This window comes from Aegilops tauschii, chromosome 5 (genome assembly GCF_002575655.3).
Source record: "Aegilops tauschii subsp. strangulata cultivar AL8/78 chromosome 5, Aet v6.0, whole genome shotgun sequence".
Taxonomy (NCBI): Eukaryota; Viridiplantae; Streptophyta; class Magnoliopsida; order Poales; family Poaceae; genus Aegilops; species Aegilops tauschii.
This window is the reverse complement of record NC_053039.3, coordinates 106,540,958-106,556,899: the sequence shown is the minus strand read 5'-3', so window position 1 is coordinate 106,556,899 and position 15,942 is coordinate 106,540,958.

Here is a 15,942-nt window from a genome sequence, read left to right as displayed (position 1 = left end):
ATTGGACTGGAAGGCTACTATAACAGCTGTCGGATGGATATTTGGAATATTTCTATGAACTTTACTGAATCTCTGTAAATACTTACGGAGGGTTTCTCCTTCCTTCTGCTGGAGAAGCTGCAGGTCGCTGGGCCTGCCGGGCTCTTGGTGACCACCGGCGAAGGCACCGATGAACTCGTGGCACAGATCCGCCCATGACGAAATGGAGTTCTCCAGCAGATGCATCAACGAAGACCTCACATTGGACTTGAGGGCCAAAGGGAAGTAGTTGGCGAACGTCTTCTCATCTTTTCCCCCGGCAGCCTGAACAGTGATGGTGTAGATGCTCAGGAACTCTGCCGGGTTCAGCCTTCTGTCGTATTTCTCAGGTATCTCTGGCTTGAACGTGCGAACGGACGACCAACAGACTTGCCGCAATTCTCGTGTAAAGGCAGGGCAGCCGAACTCGAAAGGTAGGCATCCGCCAACACCGAGCGCAGGCTCGTCGACGTTGAGGCCACCGCACCTGTCGGTTTGGCGGAGGTCGTCGTGGCGCCGATCCATGACGACGCAGGCATCTCCCCGCCGCCTATCCTCTGGGGTTCGACATTGTCCTGGACGCATTCGAGGGCCAGAAGAGGCCATCGAGACGTTGTTGGGGTCTTGACTCTGCAGCGCCCGCGTCAGCTGCTGTGGCGGGGACTGCACTGTGTGAACAGCCCCCTCCGTTTGGCCAGCACTGTGTGCGGTTGCTGTCGCTTGGGGAGGTCATGGCGGGCCAGCTCGTCGCGAGCCCCCAGCTTCAGCGAAACCAAGCAGGCTCTGGATGGTAGCATGCCACTCGTCCATTTGCCCGGCGGCCGGCGGAAACCTCTGTAGTAGCTGAGCTCGTGCCATAGCCTCCGTGCCTGTGCTTGGCATAGCAGTTGATGATGTCGAATGCACCTTCGCCTGGCTCCTGACAGTGCCTGGGGCGGTGACGGCGGCGGCAGCGCGCCCGTGCTGCTGCGGGATGACCACCTGGGCAGCGGGGTCGCGCGGTAATGGTGCTCGAGGGCCCGTGACTCCGTCGGGCATAGTGGTCGGGTCGGCTCGTCCGGGAAGAGGCGCATGCACCGTGACTGCTCCTGCAGCAGGGGTGGCCAGAGGGCGATGGCTCACCCCGGACCGAGCGCCATTGCTAGGGTTGCGCCCGCCAGTGAGAGGTGGGGGTGCAAGCGGAGCGACCCTCTTGTCCGCGCCTTGCGGAGCATGGCCGTCGAGACGCTGCTAATGTTGTTCTCCTCCGACGTCTCCAGCCCCCGTGTCGGTCGAGGGGGAGTGGTGATGGCGCCACCCGCTCCAACCATGCCCCCAGCAGCGCTCACGTCCTCGCTCATCTCCGCATCCCCCGTAGCGTTAGAGGCTGCGGGCGGCGGAGCCTTCGAGGTGGATGGCTGGGCTGGAGGGCCAGATTTCTTCTTCTTGGGCGCCATGGTCGATGGCGTCGTTGAAGGTGAAGATGACGATGAAGATGACGCACTACGCACGCTTTCAGGTTCGCGGCAAGCGAGCCCCCTACCTGGCGCGCCAAAGATGTCGCGGGATATCCACGGCCACCTATGGGACCGGATGGCCCCTTGCTGGTTCGGCAAGGGGACGTCGTGTTGCACAAAGAGTAGATCAGCGCACGGCAAGACGGCCGAAAGCACACGAGCAATTTACCCAGGTTTAGGCCGCCGCGAGGCGTAAGACCCTACTCCTGCTTTGGTGGATTGATGATGGAATGAATGTGGTGGTGCGTAGTACACTTACCCGGCAAGGGCTGCCTCGGGGCAACAGCGGCTACGCGCGTGTGGTGGCTTGGGATTGTCAACTTTCTAACCCTCTAACCCCTCCTACAAGTGCCATAGGCCTCCTTTTATAGATTAAGGGGTCACCACAGTGGCAGAGTGGTCATTATCCACTGATATGATAGCAAACAATGCTCTCATACCTAACTCTATGGGCTGACAGGGTGCATTAAATGCACCAATTAGTTACACATCAATGGCTGTCCGGCAAGACCTGCCGGGTTATCTTGCCAGATCCGCATCTGTTCTCTTGACACGTCACAAGACGGGTATCATCTGTGAGTTTCTTCTGTAGGAGATGGCCGCCATGTGGTGAATGGCTGCCACTTAATCATCTTGCGGCTTGACACCGCACTCGACGTGGGTCATGCTTGAGTGGTTGGCGGGGTGGTTCATCCCCCGTGTGCCCCGGCAGGCTCTGGCGGGGAATCTTCGTTGCTTGGTTCGGGTGGTGGCCTCGCCCCTTGCCGGGCTCGCCTGCCCAGCAAGGGAGGCCCTTCTGTTGCTGATATCCTATTCCTTTGGCTTGATCTCGATCTCTCTGGGCTGCAAGTTGGTTCTCCAAATCTCTTGGTTCTTCAATCTCTGGATGTGCCTCCATCGATGCCCATGGGATTTTGAGTGCGTAATTATGTACGCGTTGAAGGAAATATGCCCTAGAGGCAATAATAAAGTTATTATTTATTTCCTTATATCATGATAAATGTTTATTATTCATGCTAGAATTGTATTAACCGGAAACATAATACATGTGTGAATACATAGACAAACAGAGTGTCACTAGTATGCCTCTACTTGACTAGCTCGTTAATCAAAGATGGTTATGTTTCCTAGCCATAGACATGAGTTGTCATTTGATTAATGGGATCACCTCATTAGGAGAATGACGTGATTGACTTGACCCATTCCGTTAGCTTAGCACCCGATCGTTTAGTATGTTGCTATTGCTTTCTTCATGACTTATACATGTTCCTATGACTATGAGATTATGCAACTCCCGTTTACCGGAGGAACAATTTGTGTGCTACCAAACGTCACAACGTACCTGGGTGATTATAAAGGTGCTCTACAGGTGTCTTCAAAGGTACTTGTTGGGTTGGCGTATTTCGAGATTAGGATTTGTCACTCCGATTGTCGGAGAGGTATCTCTGGGCCCACTCAGTAATACACATCACTATAAGCCTTGCAAGCATTGTGACTAATGAGTTAGTTGCGGGAGGATGTATCGAGATATCGACGATCGAATCTCGGGCAAGTAACATACCGATGACAAAGGGAACAACTTATGTTGCTATGCGGTCTGACCGATAAAGATCTTCGTAGAATATATGGGAACCAATATGAGCATCCAGGTTCCGCTATTGGTTATTTACCGGAGAGGTGTCTCAGTCATGTCTACATAGTTCTCGAACCCGTAGGGTCCGCACGCTTAACGTTACGATGAGAGTTATATTATGAGTTTATATGTTTTGATGTACCGAAGGTTGTTCGGAGTCCCGGATGTGATCACGGACATGACGAGGAGTCTCGAAATGGTCGAGACATAAAGATTGATATATTGGAAGCCCATGTTTGGACATCGGAAGTGTTCCGGGTGAAATCAGGATTTTTCCGGAGTACCGGGAGGTTACCGGAACCCCCCGGTAAGTTAATGGGCCTTATTGGGCCTAGGTGGAAGAGAGGAGAGGAGGCCAGGGCAGGGCCACGCGCCCCTCCCCCCAGTCCGAATAGGACAAGGAGAAGGGGGCGGCGCCCCCCTTCCTTCCTCCCCTCCACCTTTTCCCCCTTCCTCTCCTAGTCCAACATGGAAAGGGGGGAGTCCTACTCCCGGTAGGAGTAGGACTCCTCCTGGCGCGCCTCTCCTCCCTTGGCCGGCGGCCTCCCCCTTGCACCTTTATATACGGGGGCAGGGGGGCACCTCTAGACACACAATTGATCTACGATCTTTTAGCCGTGTGAGGTGCCCCCCTCCACCATATTACACCTCGATAATATCGTAGCGGTGCTTAGTGGAGGAGAATTGTGACGCCCGGATAATTAAGCTACAGTAACCCTCTGTTAAGGATGCCACGTCACTTCGATTTCTGTTGCTAATCTCGCGTTAGTTCGAAATCGTTTCAAATTCAAGATTCGAAATCAAGCAAAAATTAAAAGTTTTCAAATGTCAAAACTAAAATGTTCTAAATATGACAATAAATCATATGTAATATCAATGGAGAAACCACACTTTTATGAAGTGTTAAAATGCACTATAATAAATAAACTGTGGCAAAACAGTTACTCAAATGCTTTTAAAAATAATAAACAATTTCAAAACTATTTTATTTCAGTGCTAAACTGTTTGTCGCAGTGGCATATTTATTAAAACTAAATTAGGAACTAGTTTTGTATTTCATTTAAACTATAAAAGGGTGAAACTAAGAGAAAACAGTAAAAGAAAATAAATAGAAGGAAAGAAATAAAATAAAACAAAAGAAAAACAGAACCCCCCCCCCCACTAGGCCAACCGTGGCCCAGCTGGCAGCCCAACTGGGCAAAGGCCCAGTCACACCTCCACTCCTCCTTAACCCCCTGGAGACCGAACCCTAACCCATACCCCCACCGACACCTCCCACTGACCCCCCCCCCACGATCCCCCTGCTCCTCTCCTCCCCCCGATCCAGATCGGGATCGGGGCACTCGCCCCCGCTGCCGCCGCCCGGTGCCGCCCCGACCCCGTCGACGCCACCACCCCGGATCGCCGTCGCCGCCGTCGCCGTTGCCTCCTCGCCCTCCTCTCCCTCGCGCGACACCACCTGAAGCCGCGGCCATGCCTCATCACCATCCCGACGCCCCCGCCCGAGGACCTCACCGGAGCTCCCTCGCCGGCATGCTTCCTCCTGCTCGCCGGCCTGCCTCCACTCCGTCCGCGCCGTCCCCGTCCCCCCACCTCGAGCACCGTTGCCCCGTGCCCTACGCTCCCTCGGTGAGGCCACCGGCCTCCTCTTCTCTTCCCCGCATCCCGCTGGTCACCATCGCCGCGAACACCGTGCATCCTCCCACCCACACATGCCCCGCTCGCCTCCCCTGCTGATCCCGGCGACCGCTGCGGCCAGCGCGCCCGGGGCCGCGCCCTAGCGCGCCCGTGCCTCGTCCCGGCCGTCTGGCTCGACCACGGGCACTCCCCTATGGCCCGCGGCCCCGCTCCGGCGCCGCCCCGCTGCTCTCCCGCCGGCGTCCCCCTCCGGTGACCACCCGGCCTTGCTAGCCTCGACCGCCACGGTGCCCCTGGGCGTGCGCCCGATTGGGTCGCGCCCGAAACCGTCGCCCGCACCCATTAAGCCCTGGGCCACTAGACAACGGGGCCCAGCCCCTGGAACGTTTTATAAAAAAATAAATAATAATAATAAATAAATAAATAAATATAAATAAATAATAAAAATAAAAATAATTAACTTAATTAATTTTGATTAATTAAACTAAACAACCAATTAAGCTAATTAAACATTAGTTACCTAATTAACCTAATTAGCTAAGTAAGTAGTCAATGACAGTGGGGCCCACCCCTAATTAATCCTGATTAGGTTAATTAATATGTTTAATTAAAATGTGTCACTGACCAGTGGGACCCACTGGTCAGGTTGACCAGTCAACCCCTGTTGACTGCTGACGTCAGCATGACATCATGCTGATGTCATAAATCCAGTTTCGAATTAAATTAATTCTGTTAATTCTAAAAAATATTTAAATCTTTAAAAATTAATAGAAAATAATCCGTAACTCCGATGAAAATACTTTCTACATGAAAGTTGCTCAGAACGACGAGACGAATCCGAATACGCAGTCCGTTCGTCCGCCACGCGTCCCTAGCATAGTGAACCTGCAACATTTCACCTCCGGTTCATCTGTCCGAAAACGTGAAACACCGGGGATACTTTCCCGGATGTTTCCCCCCTTCACCGGTATCACCTCATACCGTGTTAGAACACGTCTAGCTCTGCCTGTTGTCCTGTTATGCACTTGCTTGCTATGTATTTACTGTTTCTCCCCCCTCTTCTCTTCGGTAGACCCCGTGACGATGCTGATGCCCCTGTGGTCGACTACATCACCGACGACCCCTCCTTCTTGTCTGAGCAACCAGGCAAGCCCCCCCCTTGATCCCCAGATATCGCCTATTCTTCTCTATACTGCTTGCATTAGAGTAGTTTAGCATGTTACCGCTTTCCGTTAATCCTATCCTGATGCATAGCCTGTCATTGTTGCTACAGTTGTTACCCTTACCTGCTATCCTACTGCTTAGTATAGGATGCTAGTGTTCCATCAGTGGCCCTACACTCTTGTCCGTCTGCCATGCTATACTACTGGGTCGTGATCACTTCGGGAGGTGATCACGGGTATATACTATATACATTATATACATGACACATGTGGTGACTAAAGTCGGGTCGGCTCGAGGAGTACCCGCAAGTGATTCTGATGAGGGGGCTGAAAGGACAGGTGGCTCCACCCCGATAGAGGTGGGCCTGGGTTCCTGACGGCCCCCGACTGTTACTTTGTGGCGGAGCGACAGGGCAGGTTGAGACCACCTAGGAGAGAGGTGGGCCTGGCCCTGGTCGGCGTTCGCAGATACTTAACACGCTTAACGAGATCTTGGTATTTGATCTGAGTCTGGCCATTTGGTCTATACGCACTAACCAGCTACGCGGGAACAGTTATGGGCACTCGACATCGTGGTATCAGCCGAAGCTCTTCTTGACGTCAGCGACGGAGCGGCGCGCGCCGGATTGGACTGGAACGCCTGCTAGGCTAGGTCTGCTTCCGGTCGCCCTCGCAACGTGCAGGTGCGCAATGGGCGATGGGCCCAGACCCCTACGTGCATAGGATTTAGACCGGCATGCTGACCTCTCTGTTGTGCCTAGGTGGGGCTGCGACGTGTTGATCTTACGAGGCCGGGCATGACCCAGAAAAGTGTGTCCGGCCAAATGGGATCGAGCGTGTTGGGTTATGTGGTGCACCCCTGCAGGGAAGTTTATCTATTCGAATAGCCGTGTCCCTCGGTAAAAGGACGACCCGGAGTTGTACCTTGACCTTATGACAACTAGAACTGGATACTTAATAAAACACACCCTTCCAAGTGCCAGATACCTCTCTAACAGGGCGACGAGGAGGGGATCGCCGCGTAGGATTATGCTATGCGATGCTACTTGGTGGACTTACCATCTACTCTCTTCTACATGCTGCAAGATGGAGGTGGCCAGAAGCTTAGTCTTCGACAGGATTAGCTATCCCCCCTCTTATTCTGGCATTCTGCAGTTCAGTCCACCGATATGACCCTTTACACATATACCCATGCATATGTAGTGTAGCTCCTTGCTTGCGAGTACTTTGGATGAGTACCCACGGTTGCTTTTCTCCCTCTTTTCCCCCTTTCCTTTCTACCTGGTTGTCGCAACCAGATGCTGGAGCCCTGGAGCCAGACGCCACCGTCGACGACGACTTCTACTACACCGGAGGAGCCTACTACTACGTGCAGCCCGCTGACGACGACCAGGAGTAGTTAGGAGGATCCCAGGCAGGAGGCCTGCGCCTCGTTCGATCTGTATCCCAGTTTGTGCTAGCCTTCTTAAGGCAAACTTGTTTAACTTATGTCTGTACTCAGATATTATTGCTTCCGCTGACTCGTCTACGATCGAGCACTTGTATTCGAGCCCTCGCGGCCCCTGGCTTGTATTATGATGCTTGTATGACTTATTTATGTTGTAGAGTTGTGTTGTGATATCTTCCCGTGAGTCCCTGATCTTGATCGTACACATTTGCGTGCATGATTAGTGTACGGTCAAATCGGGGGCGTCACAGCCATATAGATAAACGGATCTTGTCTACATCATGTCATCATTCTTATTGCATTACTCCATTTTTTCCATGAACTTAATACACTAGATTCATGCTGGATAGCGGTCGATGTGTGGAGTAATAGTAGTAGATGCAGGCAGGAGTCTTGGACGTGATGCCTATGTAATGATCATTGCCTAGATATCATCATGAGTATTTGAAGTTCTATCAATTTCCCAGCAGTAATTTGTTTACCCACCTTTTGCTATTTTTCTCGAGAGAAGCCACTAGTGAAACCTACGGCCCCCGGGTCTTCTTTCTCATATATTTGCTTGCGATCTACTTTTCCTTTGCATTTTTATTCGGATCTATTCAACCAAAAATACAAAAATACCTTGGTGCATTTTATCTTTATTTATTCTATTTGGCGTTCGGTCTATTAATCTACTACAATATATCTCACGTCTTCTTGCCATTCCTGGCGCCGTTACCCGAAAGGGATTGACAACCCCTTTAACACGTCGGGTTGCGAGGTGTTGTTATTTGTGTGCATGAGCTGTTTACGTTGTGTTGCTTGGTTCTCCTACTAGTTGGATACCTTGGTTTCATAACTGAGGGAAATACTCTACCGTCGATGTGCTACATCATCCCTCCCTCTCCGGGGAAATACCGACGTAGTTCTAGCTACCATTAAGGACAATTTCTAGCGCCATTGCCGGGGAGGATCATCAACATAACCAGGTTCCTAATCACAAATCTCATCTCCTTGCAATTTACATTATTTGCCATTTGCCTCTCGTTTTCCTCTCCCCCACTTCACAAAAATTTGCCGTTTTATTTGCCTCTCTTTTTCTTCTCTCCGTTCTCTTGCTTTCTAGTCTCGATGGCTAGCGTCCCTACTCCTCCTTCGTCACCACATTTTGAAGTCTTGTACTTCAAGCAAAGATAAGGAGAAAATTTGAAAGATGCATGGTATAGGCTTATGGAATCATATCGTATTTCCAACTTAAAGGGGGACGACAAGGTTTTGCTTCGTAATTTTTACATAGGATTGGCTTTGCATCATAGACAACTTCTCGATTTTGCCGCTAAAGGAAATTTTATTGAACTTGATGCCAATGCTGCCTATGAAATCTTAGAGGAAATTTTGGGAATCCCTCCTCAAAAGAAGGGTTTTCATTTTACCCCCGAGGGAGCTCAAATGCTGGACAAACTTGGTGATTTGCATAAACATATGGTTGAAATACAGAAATATAATGAACCCCTCAAACACCTCAATGGTAGTATCAATCGCATGAATACTCTGATTACTCTTTGCATCAAGCAATTGGATATTTTGGATCTTAAGATGGTTTCTTTTCCGGAGAATTAAGGGAAGCATAAAGGGCCTCCCGGGTTTGAGAAAACCCTTACAAAAGTTGCCAAAACTTCAGAGGATGACAAAACTTAGATCCTTGCTTTATGCCTAGCTAAGGGCGTAAAACTATAGCGCTTGTTGGGAGGCAACCCAATGAATAAATTTTAGTTTTTTCTTTTTGTTTTCTGTTCTTGAGTGTTAGCACAATTATGATACTGTTATGATTGTGTTTTTTGTGTTTTAATTAGTGTTTGTGCCAAGTAGAACCAATAGGATATTCTTGGGTGATAGTTGTTTGATCTTGTTGAAAAAGACGGAAACTTTGTGCTCACGAAAAAATTGCCAAAATTCACCAGAACATCATAAAATGATAATTATTTTTGCAGAAGATCAATATAAAAATTATCTAGGTTGTCCCAGAATTTTTGGAGTTCCAGAAGTATTTGTTTAAACCAGATTGCTACAGACTATTCTGTTTTGACAGATTATGTTTTCTTTGTGTTGTGTGCTTATTTTGATGGCTCTATGGTTTTCTTTGATGAGTTTTTGCCATAGAAAAGTTGGAATATAGTAGATATAATACAAAAACAAAATAAGTTGGTTTTATACAACACTTATAGTAGTGGTTTATTTTCTTAAACTAACGGATCTCACGAAGGTTTTGTTGAGTTTTGTGTGGTTGAAGTTTTCAAGTTTTGGGTTATCTTACGATGGATGAGGGAAGGATGTAAGAGCCTAAGCTTGGGGATGCCCCGGCACCCCAAGCTATTATCCAAGAATGAGCAACCAACTAAGCTTGGGTATGCCCCCGAGTGGCATCCCCGCTTTCTTCCAACAACTATCGGTATTTTACTTGAAACTATATTTTTATTCGTCACATGATATGTGTTTTGCTTGGAGCATCTCGTATGATATGTGTCTTTGCTTGTTTTATTTTGCATTTTAAGTCATCAATTCTTGCTGGACACACCTATTTGAGAGAGCCAAAATTATATCATGACTTGTTAGAATTTCTCTCTATGCTTCACTTAAGTCTTTTATGAGCTAGGACTTGCTCTAGTGCTTCGCTTATATATTTTTGAGCACTGTGTGCTTTGTTATTTTTGAAGAAATGCTCTCTTATTTCACTTAGATTTATTTGAGAGTTAGTAAAAATTTGAAGAAATTCTCCCTTGCTTCACTTAAATTATTTTGAGAGAAAGAAAATTTGTTATGCTCATGATCTTCACTTATATTTGTTTGAGCTTATGAAAAGCAACACATGAAAATTAGTTCCAAAGTGATAGATATCAAAGAAGGATAAAGTAAAAGAAAATGTCATGAAGATCATTGGATAAAATAAACTTGATTCTTAGTAATAGTTTTGAGATATGATGATGTGATATGTGAGTTATGTTGATGAGTAATTGTGCTCTAGTAAGAATATTGGTGTTAAGGTTTGTGATTCCCTATGCATGAACGAAAGTCAATAATCATGCAATGAAAATTATATCCTACTTGTGGTGCATTATTCGGTGTTAATTATGCTTAATGCTTGCTTATGAGATTATTCGTTTCTTGGTTGGTCGCTTCCCAGTCTTTTGCTAGCCTTCATTTTGCACTAAGTATGACCTCTACTTGTGCATCCTAAATCCTTCAAACCAGTTTTTCCACATGAGTCCACTATATCTACCCATATGCGGTATTCTTTTGCCGTTCTAGGCAAATTTGCATGTGCCATCTCTAATTTTGAAAATAAACTTCTCTTTTGTGTGTTCGTTTCGCTCGCGGAACGGTAACGGGTGGCTAATATTTTCCATGCTAGATGTGTTATTCTCAAGATGAGTGTTTATTCACTTGTCATTGCGCGAGAGTAAGGCAAAGGTCTTAGGGATGCCCAGTCCCGAAATGCAAAAAAATTGAATTTATTTTATGTTGTCAAATAATAAATTCCTTGGAAAGTGTTGGTATGGAGGGCACCCGTGGATACGGCTAGCCATGCGACCAAACACTTGATTCTTGAAGAAGACACATGCCCTGACTGATTTGTGCTTCCGACAAAAATGTTGCGAGACTGATTCTTGAGCGGTACTGCCGTACATTGGCAACTCATCCTATAACCTCTGAGCATGGTGTAAATGTATGATCCTGATGCAGACTAAATGGCTTACGAAAGAAGCCATCCGAGTAGCTTGTTGAGGAAGACTTGTTCACTTCTGCTCAAATCTTTTGTCTGGGTATCGTGCAGAAGAAGGCTCTATAGATTACACATGAAACTTGGTCTGATTATTGTGCTGGAGAAGCCTGAGTTTCGTACTTGAGAAGCTTTTCCTCGGGTTTGCTTGAGAAAAAATTATTTTTGTATGTCAGAAGCTTTTATCGAGGTATCTTGCTGAGAAAGACCGGGTATCTTGGACCGGAAATTGTTTACATGTCATGCTGAGGAAAATTGGGGAGCCTCGCATCATAAATTTCTTCCGATAACGTGTGGAAGAAGACTGAGTTGGTTATGGACCCGAATCCTTTAGTATGGAACATTGTCTTTTCCAAGTAAAAACCCCTTCCGCGGACATTCTTTTCTAGAAGGAAAGTAGCAAAGCCCCTTACATCCAAAGCTTCATACTAATATGCAGATTGAAATCTACACGCATGCCCATACTATTATGTGGCTGATTATTTGCGTGAGAAAATTTCTTTGACTGTATTCCTTGAGCATCCCACCTTCTGACTTTATTTCGGATGATAACATATGTCAAGCATCATGCTTTGCTAAGCCAAAATTTTGTAGATGATCCATACCTTTGACTGAAAAATATATCGTTGATCTTGTACCTGACTTGCCTTGCTGCTGGCTTGATCATTACTACTGTGAGGATTTTCTACTGATGTAGACTTGATTTATTAGTACTATTGTGAGAAGTGCACACTAATGCAAAATTGATTATCAGCCTCAAAATCAGATATTCCCCATTACACTGCAGTCAGCTGAGAATTCCATTCTGTTTAGCTGAGTTTCCAAATATTTGAACTCCTTATTACTTCTTTGAGTCCGGTGTCAGATGATGAGCAACTCTTCATAGGGGAAAAATAATGTAACACCGAGGCCCAAAAGAAAGAAGCAAAAGAAAACTCAACTAAACAAAAGCACACAACAACAATCAATACACACTCAAACAAAGTCACATAGTACTGCTCGTCACACAATATGCATGCCTACTTAAGCACACAAATCTCGCGGGATCTCCGGTTCTACGATCTAGCATGATGTGATGATGTGCACGAGGACGAATAAATGTGTGGAAGAATTGGTGTAAACAACGCTACACCAAGTGCTAGCTTAGCCAGGTAGCAACCTGGACTAGCTCGGAGGGAGGAGACACTCGGTAATCATGTAGTGGGACATGAAGGTCGCAACCACATTATTATCAAGCGGACGGGAAAAAAAGATTCGTACTCGTCCAAGAAATAGGATAGCGGGGAAAAACTGAGGCTGCTGACATTGCCCTTTCTTGATAACTAAGATCATTAAGGGTTGCCAACGTGACAAGAGAAAAGAACGATTCGGGATAGAAGCATGTCTATCACTGAAACGAGAGGTGGGGCTGAAAGGGGGATATCAGCGAGATACCTGAGCACCATTTTTGTAAACAGTGTCGGGATCACTTGGCATCACTCTGCTGGGACAGAAATGACACCAAACGCCGAAGAATGAGCAAGCAAAGAAAACTGGAGAAATGCAAAGGCTGAGCTGTAGTGGATCTTAACTGATGCCAGCTACACTCACCAGATAAACTGTTAGCAACAACTACTAAGGCTATATGCATGCTATGCAACAAACAAATGCAGCAACCAAATGCAATAAACAAGACGGACTTTAAACTACCGATTTCTATCGGTTTCTACCGCTCGCGCTGACTAGGGCATCCTACAGCCAGACCTGCTCTGATACCAAGCCTGTGGCACCCCCGCTCAGAGAAACCGGAACGCCCCGTATTCCAGCCCAGAGATCGAGGAGAAGTCTTCTGGAATACGGCACTGCTTAGCATAGAACAAACCAACTTTCTATTATTACACGAATATGAATACAAGGTCTCCGATATTACAATGAATTACACCGGCACGGCGACACTACGCCATCCTCGGTTGCTCTATGCAAGCAGCAGAACAACTCGAAGCAGCGGAAAAACTTCTAGCAGCGGAACAACAACGACGGTGGTGAACTCCACTCCGCAGGGACTCTGGCTGGAACGCTTATGCTAGCTTGCACGAACGGAATCCTCGACAAGCAAACAAGCAATGAAATCCGACATGACCTGCAAACTGGCATGACACGCCAGGTCAGTACATTGAATGTACTTGCAAGCTCACAGCAACCAAAACAATCAAGACATACAACAACATGGCAATTACAGGTTAACAATGATTAGCATGATATTATCAGAACAACATGGGCTGAACAACATGATACAGCTAGAACAATACGATCAAGGCATGAACATATAAACATGATGACACTATCATGCAACATGATGACATTATCATGCACCACTTACTCTGCTTGGGTTACCTCGTAACCAACGCATGCATCACTTACCAACCTCGGACATCACACGATCATCTCAGGATCAAATCCACCTTGGTATAAACAATATCGTAGTAATCATTAAATGACCACAAGGAGCTTGATCTTTACCCACGATTCTCGCACAATATCACAAATATCCAACAACTCGGTATCCTCGATACCACGGTGATCATTCACGGATCACATACGGAACCACTCTTGGCTCAACGGGTTACCTCGTAACCAAACTGTGATCATTCACGGATCACATAACCAACTTATCTCATCATCGAACCAAGGTTGTTATTAAGTACATCATTATTATTATTACTGTTGACCCATAGTGTGACCGACACGAACTGGGCCCTTATCCGCGGGCGCGTCTATCGATATATTTAATATACACTCTGCAGAGGTTAGTACACTACACCCACACCACGGAACCCATGGCCTCGTGCTCCCATTCGGGTGGAACAATAGCGTTCCGACAAAACCGTCCTACTACCATGACACTCTCCTGGCCACTCCGACAAACTCCCCTCTGGGATAAGTCCTGGGTGGCCCCGTTCCTACCAAAGGCACCAACGGCCACCGTCGTGGCAAAACAAAACAGTCCCAAACGGGGACAAAAGCGCTTATCATCCAACTATGGGCACACAAGGTTATGTCTGCTTACCGGGCCAGGGTACCGCACGCCCATAACCTTCCCTCGTTGGAGGCACCGACGAGAGGCATGACAATAGACCCAGTTAGGGCCTTCCCATAAAGACAAGCGTGGTTGCACTGGTCAGCTCGATATGGTGGGACCATGAATCAGCCAACAGTTGTTCAAGTTCAATTTAATCCGGTTAAACTTGAATGCAAATATGCTGAGCCATGATAAAATAACATGATGCAATTACAATGCATGAGCATGATTTCAACATAATCATGAGGGTACAACATAACTATCCACCATATCAACAATGAATCATATCCAACTGAGCATGGCATAATGACGAGTATGAATATTACAAGTGCAACACTACTCATAATATAACATGACCGCTAGCATCAACAATAAATACCATGCAAGAACATAGCAATAACATAACCGAGTAAACACTTAACCCACTAACAACCAGGAACAATACATATCAACGGTACTCGGTAACTGATGTTAGTCATGCACCGAAGAACATGACCAACCCAACATGTACTACTATCAAGCATGACCAATATGAATGTAATACTAGCAACTAAAACATTATAACATAGTGCAAGAGAACAAAGCATGACGGTAATCACCGATCCACAAGCATAACCCAAATAACGACAGCAGTAGCAAAACAAACATATAGTTATTAAAGATTCAAGTTGAAAACCAATGCTAATGCATGACTATCATGCAAATGGTGGTTGTGGCTTGCCTGGGGATGAAGAATACACCGGGAGAAAGTGCGAGAAGCTCGCGGAAAGAATCGCCGAAAAACGTTCTCTCTCGGAGGGGGCTGATTAAGCGCAAGGGCAAAATGGTCATTTTCACAGTTTCAAACCATAGTGAAAATGAAACCAACAGAACGGGCTCGACGAAACAAAGAAGTGGGCTTTGGATTCACCTGATTTGGAGTTGGGAGTAAAAAGATACGCACGTTTAAAGCTCAGGGACTAGTCTGTAAAAATACTTCTACAAATAGGTCCTTGCTAGTTTAAACTGAACGTGTCTTTTCTGAGAATACGTTTTCCAGAGAGGAAAACGTATTTAGGGCCGAAGAAGAGCAGAAAGCGCCTTCGGTTAAGGGAAAGCGTACTCCGCGGAGTACGTCTCCACTTACCCACGTCAGCGGGTCGGCCTGGTCAACGCGCAGAGGCCGACAGGCGGGGCCCAGGGGCGGGGTCGTCGTCGTCTTCGTCTCGCCCGCGCTCGCACGCGGTCTAAAGGGAGGGGCGCGGTGCCGGCGACGATTGTCGGTGGCACATGCCACCATTTGCGGCGCCCGGACCACTAGCGTGCTCAGGGGAGCAAGGCGACTCCGTCCTGGGGTAGCAAGGTCTCCGGGGATCACCGGGCTGGTCAGGGCGTTGGCCGCGGCGGACGAAGGCACCAGGCACCGGAGGGCTCGTGACCATGGACCACCAGAGGAGTAGGGAGAGGGCTCGGGCGGCTCCGGGGTGTGCATGGGGGCCTCTGGAGGTGGAAGCAGGAGCAGAGGAGCCCGGGGCTGCCCGGATTCGAGCGGAGCCTGACGGCGGCCATGGTGGCATAGGGCAGCGAGGAGAGGTTCTTCGGCTCAGGTGACTAAGGGGTCCTCGGGCGTCCGGCCTGTTATCCACGGGCCGGACTGATGGGCTGTGAAGACACGAAGGCCGAAGACCGTCCCCGTGTCCGGATTGGACTCTCCTTGGCGTGGAAGGCAAGCTTGGTGACTAACTATGAAGAT